The sequence below is a fragment of the Oncorhynchus clarkii genome, chromosome 3 (assembly GCF_045791955.1).
Source record: "Oncorhynchus clarkii lewisi isolate Uvic-CL-2024 chromosome 3, UVic_Ocla_1.0, whole genome shotgun sequence".
NCBI classification, from domain to species: Eukaryota; Metazoa; Chordata; class Actinopteri; order Salmoniformes; family Salmonidae; genus Oncorhynchus; species Oncorhynchus clarkii.
In genome coordinates, this window is record NC_092149.1 from 25,824,760 (window position 1) to 25,837,793 (window position 13,034).

At 41.9% G+C, this 13,034-nt stretch overlaps 1 pseudogene; it reads right to left on the reverse strand.

Moving 5' to 3' along the window:
• Positions 1-3,829: 3,829 nt before the first annotated feature.
• LOC139405845 (DNA-directed RNA polymerase III subunit RPC7-like) lies at positions 3,830-10,747 on the reverse strand (annotated as a pseudogene).
• Between the last annotated feature and the right edge of the window lie 2,287 nt (positions 10,748-13,034).

Genomic DNA, 13,034 nt, shown 5'->3' on the forward strand with positions numbered 1-13,034 from the left:
ATCCCCCCTCTTCCCTGGACCCTCTCATCAGCTCTGGTTTCAGCCCATGTTCAGTGGCAGTGAGTAATCTGCCACAGTACTTAGCCTCAGCTCGGTTTCTTGGAATGAATTGCGCAGACTATCTATTCCAGGCAGACCTCTCAGAAATAAGTAGCTTTGACAACAGGGTTTGCTGTAACCATCATTTGGGAGGTTTTACTTCACACTCCTCCTGCTCTCCATTTCTGTTGACCTACTTGGAACTTGTTTTTTGTAAGGGTCCTCAAATCGCCCTCCCTCAGGCGTTAGTGATGTAAACCAATTCAAGCCATAACTTGATCTGAACACCCCCGTCTGAATGGCATTGTGCTGTCACACTAGCGCTTTCATCAGAAGCACCCTTCAGCCTTCACATCAAAGCAGCAGTCCTTTCTCAGAACCCACTCCTATGGCAGAGTGATCGCACAGTTGCTGCCGAGTGCTGACTCCTTGAGCCCAGTCAAGTAGGTTACAACATGTCCCAAACTCCTTTGAGGAAGCAGTCTGCAGGACAAAGGCCTCTTTGAGTAGGGTATCATGACTGTCATTTACCAAGTAGCTCCCGTCAGATTTCAAGAACGTGAATCATAAAAGCATGCTAAAGGCAAAATGGCACGACCCAAAACTCAAACGGGTCGTTAGATAAAGAGACTGATTACATACCCTTTGCTCAGATGGGAATCAACCAACACAACTCTCAATTATATTTAATTGGATAGACAGCTTGTCTCAGTCACAAAATCATATGGATTTGTGCTTCTGAATGAGTACTCCTGTAGAGAAGGATTATATTAGTCCCAGCTCCTTGGAGGACAGGCAGCACAGTCGCCACACATCACTTATCATTTTACCCCTCTATGGGATAGGCAGGATTTGGTGAGTGAGACGTTCAACAGCAGATCAGATACCACCTTGCCTGGGCTCAACATTCTAGAGTTGCACCCTAGACACAAAACATTTGACTTGAATAATCATAATACATCAAACTTGATAAGTAAATTATGCCACTGTAATGTCATGTAAATGCTATTGGAATACCTTTCTTATTTCAATGCCTTGGTATTGGCACTGAGCAGGAGACAGGGGACCTAAGCTTCTGTGTAACAAACTTGATATGAACATTATCGGTTGTGAAATGAACACAGAAAGAAGGCCTGTACAGTGATGCACACTATTCATAGAGGAGTACCTGAAATTACTATAAAATAGCATATGCCATGAGAGAGGCAGGTGGCATTGATAGAGACAATGCAGATGTTGGTTGAGGACAGTGGCAGGAAGCTACTGGAAGAGCCCACCACCTGGTCCTGCCGTGTAACAGTAAAGGTAAAATAGGGAGACGAGGCCCTGCCTGAAGCACTGCCACACGGATGATGTCCAGGGTCCAGTAGATTTACAGTGAAGGCATAAAACCTCAAATGTTATTATGCTGACTAATTGGGAGTCATGAAAGAGGAATAATACTCTTACTGCACATTGAGCCTCTGTTCTGGCATAGTGAAGCAAGTTCATGACTGTCCAAAGCTTAGTTTAAGCTTAGCACTTAATAGTGCAGTAACCAGTCTGAAAACAGACATTTGACTTTTAGAAAGCTGAGCACAGTACACAGAATCATAGTGTGTGTGTGTGTGAGAGAAATTTACTGCACAGAGACGACAACGTGCTTCAGGCTTCTCTACAGCAGGGAGACTCCATACTAAGTATTTACACAACAAAAACGCACATATGCCATCATCAGAAGCATAAAATTTCCATGCCCCCCAAGAAATGATATACAACCCAACTAACAGTAGCACAGCAAAGAAGTATCTACCCCAAACTCCAAGTATAGCGACCCAGATCAACAAAGTTTAAAATAGACTTACATGCAGATGCTAAGTTATACACTCACCGGACAGTTTATTAGGGTGACCACCCCGTTCATGAAAATGGATCGCTCCTACAGACAGTGAGATAAGTGGCCGTGGCCTGTCATATAAAGCAGGCATCGAGGCATTCAGTTACTGTTCGATTGAACGTTAGAATGGGCAAAAAGAGTTACCTATGTGACTTTCAACGTGGAATGATCGTCGGTGGCAGGCAGGCGCGCCGAGCCCAGTATCTATGAAAACGGCCACCCTCCTGGGCTTTTCACGCACGACAATGTCTAGGGTTTACCGAGAATGGTACGACAAACAAAAAAACATCCAGTCAGCAGCAGTCCTGTGGGTGAAAACAGCTCGTTGATGAGAGAGGTCGGAGGAGAATGGCAAGAATCATGCAAGCTAACAGGCGGGCCAGACAAATAACGGCACAGTACAACAGTGGTGTGCAGAACGGCATCTCGGAACTCACAACTCTTCGATCCTCGTCATGGACGGGCTATTGCAGCAGACGACCACACCGGGTTCCACAGCTAAAATCAAGAAGAAGCGGTTCCAGTGGGCACGCGATCACCAACACTGGACAATTGAGGAGTGGTAAAACATCTGCTGGAACATGACAGCGAGTTCAGTTTACTTGAGTGGCCTGCACAGTCCCCATTGTCAATCCAATAGAGCATCTTTGGGATGAGATGGAATGGACTTGTTGCCAGCATGAATGTACCGCAGTCCAAACTGTAGCAACTGTGTGAAGCCATTGCATCAGATTGGACCAACATCCCTGTGGAACGTTTCCGACACCTTGTAGAATTCCCCAAAGAATTCAGTCTGTTTTGGAGGCGAAGAGGGGTCCGACCCAGTACTAGATGGGTGTACCTAATAAACAGTGAGTGTATAACTACAGTACGCTTACAGTAAGGATAGCTGTAGCTATAAAGTGAAACCCTTAGAAACTGCTGGGTCAGTGCAAACCTTAGCAAGGTGTGTGTGTGTGTCCTCTTCACTTCCACGTCTTCTAAATGACTTGTATTGAATTAATAAACTGCACCATTTTTTGAGCATTTACAGCCTACTGCTTCTACCTTTTAGTGCATCACCCTGCACAGTGATACATGAAAATGTGTCTGAACATATCAGATTAGCAAGGTGCTCTCTTGAAGCAGACACTGCTGCATTAATTTGTCTGTGTTTCCAAGTCTGCTGACATGAAATCCAAAGCTTTCTCATACCATAACAATCCATCACATGCACCTGTCTCTGCCCACCTGCCATTCCTGAATAAAAGAACGCTGCATATCTGTTGGAACACCAAGGTGGGGGAATGTACAGTATATATTTTGTGTACTATAAGTATATATATCAAAACTCAGGAGAGAATGTGCTCACTGTACATATACAAGCTTTGATTCTTGTCTGCAAATAGCATTCAGAAAATTGAAAATTAAGGTCAGAAAATATCAGTTGTTATGTAAATATATGTATTGACTGAGCATGGCATATTGCTGATAATTTTGTGTGTGCTGCTTCAACTTTCAGCACTACGCCACCTATTGGTGTGAAATAAGTATTATCATGCGGCATCTGGTGAACCAGTACAGCTTCTAGTTGGAAAACAGTTTGTGCAGCATAGAAAATAAAACTGCCTGGTTTACAAATTAGCTGCCATTTATTCTTTCAGAATTTCAAGTGAAGTAAAATCCACTTTCATAACAAACAACATTGGGATATTACATGGATATAAACGTTTTACAAAGCCTTCACCTTCATTTTATATCTTCAAAGTTCTTTAACATTTCTATAATTGGATAAAAACCTAAGAAATTATACAATAATTGGTGAAACGGAGAAAAGATGTCTGCTTATGAAGAATGACGTACTTCTCTCTCCACAACACCACCACACTTAAGAGCCATTTAAAACTATTGCAGGTTTGAACTGTGCAACCTGCTTCTTCTGCTGAAATGATTTTTTAAGCCGGGAACTGACTGAATCCTGGGTTATTTTGAAGATTCATGTGTCGAGTTAAGATAATTTCAGGCCATGTATACAAGATGGACCTAAGAAGAACAACAGCACATTCTCAGTGTCTCTCAGTTCTGGAGTGTCACATATATTTTCCCAGGATTCTTGGGTCCTAGGCATGCTCAATTCTCTGCCGTTGTTGTTTTTCAAAGTATCAGTAAACGGCCTCATCCATGTTGTCATCATTGTCCCCTCCGAACTCCTCTCCATTGTCAAAGTACGACATGATATAGTCGGTCTCCTGAGGGAACACAATCAGAGTGGGAAAAAAAATGCTACGTATGAGCTCATTCCGACCTTGTGAAATGTGTTTGCAACGCTGACTTTCTGTTAAATCATGCATTAGTGTCACTGGAAAATGTATCAGGGAAATTGTCTTTAGTAAGGATATTCTCTCACTGAGGTTGTGGGGGGCAGGGGACCATATTAAAAAAGTAAGAAAGAGCTTGGATATATAACAGTTTTGCATCCGTCCCTCTCCTTGCTCTAACCTGGGACCATCTGAACGAAGCGACAACGGTCACCCAGGAAGCATCGTTACCTGTCACTGCGGAGCAATGGAAACAACTACTTCAGGTCTCAGTGGGTGACGTCACCGATTGAACGTTACTAGCGCACACCGCTTACTAGCGAGCCATTTAACATTGGCTACAGATGCTTACCTCTTCAAACTCTTCTTCATCATATTCCTCCTCCCCATCTTGCTGCTCTTCCTCCTGCTTCTTCTTCTCCCCTTCCTCTTCATCTGAGGTCACTTCCTCCTCTAATGTCTAAAATATGACACAAATTAATACAAAATAAACTAAAAGAAAAGGAACATTGATAGTAAAGTAACACACCACCAGGCTTACATTACGTTTGAGGTTTAACAGCAAGAAACATTTCCCTCATCTAGTGTGCTGAGATTGAGTTGTGTTACATGCCTATAGATGTGGTGAAGAGGTCAATAGAATCCAGACTTTGGAGTTAATGTCTGATGTACTGGCTGAGTACCTACTATTCCCACCTCTAGTTTATGGATGATCTCCTCTTTGTCCACCCGGGTCTTTTTTCTGGATTTGGGGTCCACAGTTGTCTCCACACTAAGAGAGGTGTCTGTAACAGACAAAAAGGGACAAAAACCAATCATTAGTGAAAACCAACTCCCTCTATCTATTTCCCCCTCCTCTCCTTTCATTTAAAAGGCCATTCAACCAAAAGCTATATTTATCCCATAATAGAAAAGGGCAGATCATTTATGTATGTCAGGCAGTATTGTCATTGTCAGTAACCAGCAGTGACTTTATCTTATCCTTCTGTTCAAAAGATTGGCAAATTGATGCATTCATGTCTCTAGGGAGACACAAGCAGTCAGACACAGTGTTCTTCAGAAGACACCTCTGTCTTCAGCACTCCGCCCAGCCAGTAGGAAGGAGAAAAATCATGTGGGACAATATGCTATGAAAGAGACTGGTGATTCGCCAGCAATGTACATGTCAACAAGTCCTGCAGGAAGCAAACTAAACAGAACTCCAAAACGAATGGATTTGTTTTAAAAAATGTATTACAATAGTCTTCTGTGATTACATGGTGGGTGGGTTTTCATAGTGAATTACTCACAAAAATGTCCAGTCAGTCAATGTGAGGTATAAAACAACACTGTATCATCCACTTACTCTCTTTTAGGGCCTTCTTGACACAAATTCAAAGCTCTTTTGGTAGCCTTTTCCTGTCTGTGGTTAAAAAACAAAAATAAAATAAAATCAATCAGTAGACACACAGGTGCTACAATACTGTTTTTACACAGCAATTACATTGTCAAAATGAAGGAATGTTGGTTCACATCCGGTTTTCCCAATCAGCCTCTATTTAGCAGAATAATTGTGAGCGACAGCTCAATTTCTCCCATTTGACACACTTTGGGTCACCAGACAGTTTCAATCAGGACCATTCACACTCCATTGTGGCTGACTTCTCTGGGGTGGCGTAGCGAGTGATTTCATATTGCTTCAGGATTAGATCCTTGATTCTATTAATCCCTGTTCAACAGTGTTATGCTGGTAATCAGATCGTACAATGCAATCCTTCTAATACATGTTCCGTAGTTTCATAACCTTTCAGTTACATTTTTTGAACAGGAGGTATGATGCAGCTGACCCACCTGGATTCCACTCAATGGTGTTGTCAGACGGCTCACTGTTCTGATATTTATCAGAATACCGCTCCACATCTGGAAGTCAGACAAGAAGCTCATTCATTTCTTAAACATGGTACAAGAACAAACATGTTTTTGAAAAGAAAGCCTCTGTGTATTATCATATCTGCCTCGTTTGCTGCTCCCAAATGTTCTTATCGAAGCATAATTGAATGCTTGATTGAATAATTGAACAATATTTCCACCCCTGATTTAGGTCATGTCAGCCAAACCTTGTATCACCTAAAACCTTGTATCATTTGAATAAAATAACACCATTGGGAGCTGCTGACAGTGACAAGACATTGACTGTCTAATTTGTGCTACGTTTGGATGTCTGTAATTACTATTTTCATCGCTAACACACAGAAATGGTGTGTTCCCAGGCTTAGGTACCTGTCTTGGAGACAGCTGGACGGACATAAAATGGTAGGTTCTTCATGTTTCCCCTGAACTCCTGCTTCAGTGCCAACATGTACTCTGCTTCAGTGCCAACATGTACTCTGCTTCCTCTCCCATCACCAAAGGGACAGGCTTGTGTTCCACGGGCTACATGTGCACAAAAAACATCATACATATTAGTCCTTAAAACAACAACAAAAGGCTTCTTTGCTCCCAACCAAACACATATCTTACGGCCTCAATACATTTAAACATACAAATGTGTAGGCCCTGGATGTTGCTTAGACAAATAGAAAAATCTGAGAAAAAGACTATGAATAGCCTCTAAACAAAGCCAATATTTGACAACAATGAGATGCATCCAAAATGAAGAGAGACAGTTACAGGGTCAGTCACATCGCCTCATACTCACAGGGAACAGAGGTGTAGGCTGGAGAATTGAAGGGGGCAGGTTCTCCCCTTTCCCAATCCCAACTGCCTCGATACTGAAGCTCATGTACCCCTTGCCGCGACCTTGGCCGTGGCCCAGGCCAGCCATGGAGCGAGCACACAGTGGGGGGGTTCACAGGTAAATCTGTCAAGGGAGAAAGAATGCAATGGGCAATGAGTAATAGCACTTCTATTTTCCCAAACTATTTGTGTAAAGCTATATAAGCCTACTTTTACTCCTGGCCCATATATGATCACCTATATGATTGCTGTTCACTGTAATTTGACAATAACCCTAACCCTATTAGCTCTAGCTAACGAGCAGTGAATAACAAAGGTCACATAGCCAGGGCTAAACAAGAATGGGTATAGCTACAACACAACAAGAGGACAAAAACGTTGTAAAGGGGAGCAATGGCTAACGCGTTTGGGATACCTAGTCAGTTGCACAACTGAATGCATTCAACTGGAATGTGTCTTCCACATTTAGCCCAACCTCCCTGAATCAGAGAGGTGTGAGGGGAGTTAAAGAGACAATCTGTGATTGCTACATCCATTTCAGACTGTTAAATTAGTGATATACACTACCGTTCAAAAGTTCGGGGTCACTTAGAAATGTCCTTGTTTTTGAAAGAGATGCAATACTTACAGTGCCTTGCGAAAGTATTCGGCCCCTTTGAACTTTGCGACCTTTTGCCACATTTCAGGCTTCAAACATAAAGATATAAAACTGTATTTTTTTGTGAAGAATAAACAACAAGTGGGACACAATCATGAAGTGGAACGACATTTATTGGATATTTCAAACTTTTTTAACAAATCAAAAACTGAAAAAATTGGGCGTGCAAAATTATTCAGCCCCTTTACTTTCAGTGCAGCAAACTCTCTCCAGAAGTTCAGTGAGGATCTCTGAATGATCCAATGTTGACCTAAATGACTAATGATGATAAATACAATCCACCTGTGTGTAATCAAGTCTCCGTATAAATGCACCTGCACTGTGATAGTCTCAGAGGTCCGTTAAAAGCGCAGAGAGCATCATGAAGAACAAGGAACACACCAGGCAGGTCCGAGATACTGCTGTGAAGAAGTTTAAAGCCGGATTTGGATACAAAAAGATTTCCCAAGCTTTAAACATCCCAAGGAGCACTGTGCAAGCGATAATATTGAAATGGAAGGAGTATCAGACCACTGCAAATCTACCAAGACCTGGCCGTCCCTCTAAACTTTCAGCTCATACAAGGAGAAGACTGATCAGAGATGCAGCCAAGAGGCCCATGATCACTCTGGATGAACTGCAGAGATCTACAGCTGAGGTGGGAGACTCTGTCCATAGGACAACAATCAGTCGTATATTGCACAAATCTGGCCTTTATGGAAGAGTGGCAAGAAGAAAGCCATTTCTTAAAGATATCCATAAAAAGTGTTGTTTAAAGTTTGCCACAAGCCACCTGGGAGACACACCAAACATGTGGAAGAAGCTGCTCTGGTCAGATGAAACCAAAATTGAACTTTTTGGCAACAATGCAAAACGTTATGTTTGGCGTAAAAGCAACACACCATCCCCACTGTCAAACATGGTGGTGGCAGCATCATGGTTTGGGCCTGCTTTTCTTCAGCGGGACAGGGAAGATGGTTAAAATTGATGGGAAGATGGATGGAGCCAAATACAGGACCATTCTGGAAGAAAACCTGATGGAGTCTGCAAAAGACCTAAGACTGGGACGGAGATTTGTCTTCCAACAAGACAATGATGCAAAACATAAAGCAAAATCTACAATGGAATGGTTCAAAAATAAACATATCCAGGTGTTAGAATGGCCAAGTCAAAGTCCAGACCTGAATCCAATCGAGAATCTGTGGAAAGAACTGAAAACTGCTGTTCACAAATGCTCTCCATCCAACCTCACTGAGCTCGAGCTGTTTTGCAAGGAGGAATGGGAAAAAATGTCAGTCTCTCGATGTGCAAAACTGATAGAGACATACCCCAAGCGACTTACAGCTGTAATCGCAGCAAAAGGTGGCGCTACAAAGTATTAACTTAAGGGGGCTGAATAATTTTGCACGCCCAATTTTTCAGTTTTTGATTTGTTAAAAAGTTTGAAATATCCAATAAATGTCGTTCCACTTCATGATTGTGTCCCACTTGTTGTTGATTCTTCACAAAAAAATACAGTTTTATATCTTTATGTTTGAAGCCTGAAATGTGGCAAAAGGTCGCAAAGTTCAAGGGGGCCGAATACTTTCGCAAGGCACTGTACATAGGTGTACAGAGGCCCATTATCAGCAACTATCACTCATGTGTTCCAATGGCACGTTGTGCTAGCGAATCCAAGTTTATCATTTTAAAAGGCCAATTGATCATTAGAAAACCCTTTTGCAATTATGTTAGCACAGCTAAAAACTGTAGTTCTGATTAAATAAGCAACACAACTGGCCTTCCTTAGACTAGTTGAGTATTTGTAGCATCAGCATTTGTGGGTTCGATTACAGGCTCAAAATGCCCAGAAACAAAGTACTTTCTTCTGAAACTCATCAGTCTATTATTGTTCCCGAGAAAAATTGCCAAGAAACTGAAGATCTCACACAACGCTGTGTACTACTCCGTTCACAGAACAGCACAAACTGTCCCTAACCAGAATAGAAAGAGGATTGGGAGGCCCTGGTGCACGACTGAGCAAGAGGACAAGTACATTAGAGTGTCTAGTTTGAGAAACAGAGGCCTCACAAGTCCTCAACACGCAGCTTCATTAAATAGTACCCGCAAAACACCAGTCTCAACGTCAACAGTGAAGAGGCAACTCCAGGATGCTGGCCTTCTAGGCAGAGTTCCTCTGTCCAGTGTCTGTGTTCTTTTGCCCATCTTAATCTTACATTTTTATTGGCCAGTCGGAGATATGGCTTTTTCTTTGCAACTCTGCCTTGAAGGCCAGCATCCCGGAGTTGCCTCTTCACTGTTGATGAATGTTATTTTAATGGACAAAAAATGTGCTTTTCTTTAAAAAAAACAGGGACATTTCTAAGTGACCCCAAACTTTTGAACGGTAGTGTATACCCACTGATTCTTGAAGAATGTAAGTATAAATGCCTCTTGAGCTAAGTTCAACAGTCATACCCCATCACAATCCAAATCATACACTTTTTTACTCCATTGTTTGTAAACAATGTAATAGTTGTCTACAGAGTGGAACTGTGGGCTGTCAACTACAGCCTATTCCTCTCTTCGGATTTGGTGGATACATCTTGTTATTTGAATAATTTTTAAAATATATTTGATGAAGGGTGTTGACCTCAACCACCTATATTCAATGGAGCGTGAGATGCTAGCTTCATGAATATGCATAGTCCATCTCGAATTTCAACAGGGATGTGCATCACACTTTTATCAGTACACTCCTAACAACCTAAGCATTACAAAACTTATATTAGATTAAACAAGCCACACGTATCAAAATATCAATTCATATTTATCTTGACTAAATTCAATATCTAATTTCCCCCCATTCAAAAACTCCTCACCTGCTTAATAATTAAGGATATGCTTAAGTGGACAGATTTTGAGCAGAAATAGGGCTCTCTGGTAACCAGGCTACCATTCTCCAGCTGCGTACCAAATCAACGCCAGATGTTGCAGGAAGGCCCAGAAGATCATCAGGGACCCCGTAGCCACGCCATGTTCTCCTCGCTTCAATCACTCAGACTCGGGCAGTACAGGAGCATCATGGCAAGAACTGGATGACTGGCCAATAGTTTCTACCCTCAGGCTGCTGAATAGCCACTACTAGTCAGCTACCTGCTATTTCACCACTAGTCAGCTATATATTTCTATTCATATTTTTGTTTTTTTATTTCAATTTTATTGTTTTATTTCACTTAGTCCTGCATGTTGGAGCTCAGAGCCTAAGATTTTCACTGTACCCTGCAATCACACCTGTAACCCTGTACATGTGACTATTAAACATCTCTGGATGGCGGGGACTCCGCTTTGTTGTTGTTTGAATCGCAGATTGCCCCTTTAACAGCTACCAGCAAGTTACCAATCTAGTTGTGTGCGGCTTACAAAGACTTGTTCCATCTTCTAGTGACGTCAGTGATATTAACTTGCTTGCACAGTAGCTACATGACAGCTGTAGCTAGTGAGAACTTGCTAGAAAACGACTAGCGCCTAACGTTACATTACATCATGACAAAATATCGTTCACCCAGACAACGTGCTTACTAACTAACCATATCAACTTATTCATGACCTCCCACCTTCTGAGCCATAGCTAGCTACTAATCTTCAAATATAAAATAAAATATTAAAACATGATCAAGCTAGCCTGTTTACAAATCCGCGGGCGACGTTATTGTTTAACAAACACTACGTTGTTTACATCTTACAGAAGAACTCTGTCGACTTGGGGTCGACTACCCTGTGCTACACTGCCCCCTGCTGTATTGGAGTTGAATACATTCCAGAACCTCGAAAAAGAGATGCAGTATCTCCCCGAAAATTATGCCATCTGAGAGATCAATATCTGTGTGTGCGTGTATGTGTGTGTGCTGTACTATACTTTCATTTCGATGAGATGAATGTCATGGCTAAATTTCCTGGCTAAAATGTTATAATCCAATTAACATTATGGTTTGAGCCGCCAAGTAGGAACCTCCAAGGGGAGTGAGTGTGATACAACATAAAGTAGCCACATTTGTTCCCTGGTGTGGGAGCTGGTTTGGCATGCATTAGCTCAAAATACTTAATTTTGCTGACATTGTAAAGGTGGTTTATCTTGGTTTGCCTAGTGGTGTTTATTATTAATCATTGTTCTTGTTTCTATCTATTTAAGGAGGACAAATAAGCTTTTGACCAAGTCACGCGAAGCCAACTACAATCTCAAAGCACTTGGTGATGTTTCCCCTCCCATTTGGGGGATCAGTGGATAGGAGCATCATCACTCTGATAGAACCTTACAGCTTTGTGTGTGTGTGTGTGTGTGTGTGTGTGTGTGTGTGTGTGTGTGTGTGTGTGTGTGTGCGTGCGTGCGTGCGTGCGTGCGTGCGTGCGCATCTGTCTGTCTGTCTGTCTGTCTGTCTGTCTGTCTGTCTGTCTGTCTGTCTGTCTGTATCTGTGTGCCTGCGTGCATGCAGCGTGTGTCTGTGAATTTGCCTGCAAGGATGTGTGCGTGCCTGCCTCCTGAGTGTGTCACCGTGGGAACGTTTCAGTAGGAATCCAGCAAATCAGTTGCCATAGCAACTGTGTTCCATAATAGCAACAGTACACGTATTCTCCATCTTTAATAATGCAAGCTTCTTATTTATTTTGAGCTTTAAAGATGTCCTACCCTTATCTTTTTCAGATAAACCTTAATGTGTGTTTCAGTTTAATATACTATTTATAACACCAAGTGGGTGTTTGCATTGACTTTGCATTGAAACAATATCTAATCTATATAGCAGGTCACTAATTATGGGCTACCACCAAGGATAGTTGGGCCACTTCCTTCCTCTGCAAATGTGCAATGACTGAACTCGTATGACCTTATTAAAGAACCAGGAACTCATATGGCAACAAGATGGGGCCCTGGTGCAGATTAGTTTTAGCTGTGATCACAAGTGGAAATAATAGATGTGCTTACTGCAGAGGTGCAAAATCCCTTACTACAGAAGTGTGAAAAGACATTGAGTTCTACAGAATTAGTCTATATAAATCTAAATTAAATCACATTTTATTAGTCACATACATATATTTAGCAGATGTTAGTGCGGGTGTAGCGAAATCTATGCCAACTGAGCATTGTATAAATTCTTTATTTTCCGTTGAAGTTACAGGACAGGAATAGTGTCAGAAGCACAAAACAGACAATATTGAGTCCATACTTACAGCTCAATCAGGTTTAAATATAGTCTATCCTTTGTTGATATTTCTTATAACAGGCTGTGTGGAAACTTGTAGGCCTATCAAGACACCAACGACATTGTATAGGCTACTGTTTGAGTGAACAACAGTCATATCGTTCCTGCACATGATGTCTATATACAGCAGCTCTCCCTCTCTCGTGTTTCTTTACCTGTCTGTCAAGCGCAGGGATCATCATAGCGCATCGTTTGGGCGCAACATATCCACCGCGTTCCTATTCACTCCCACC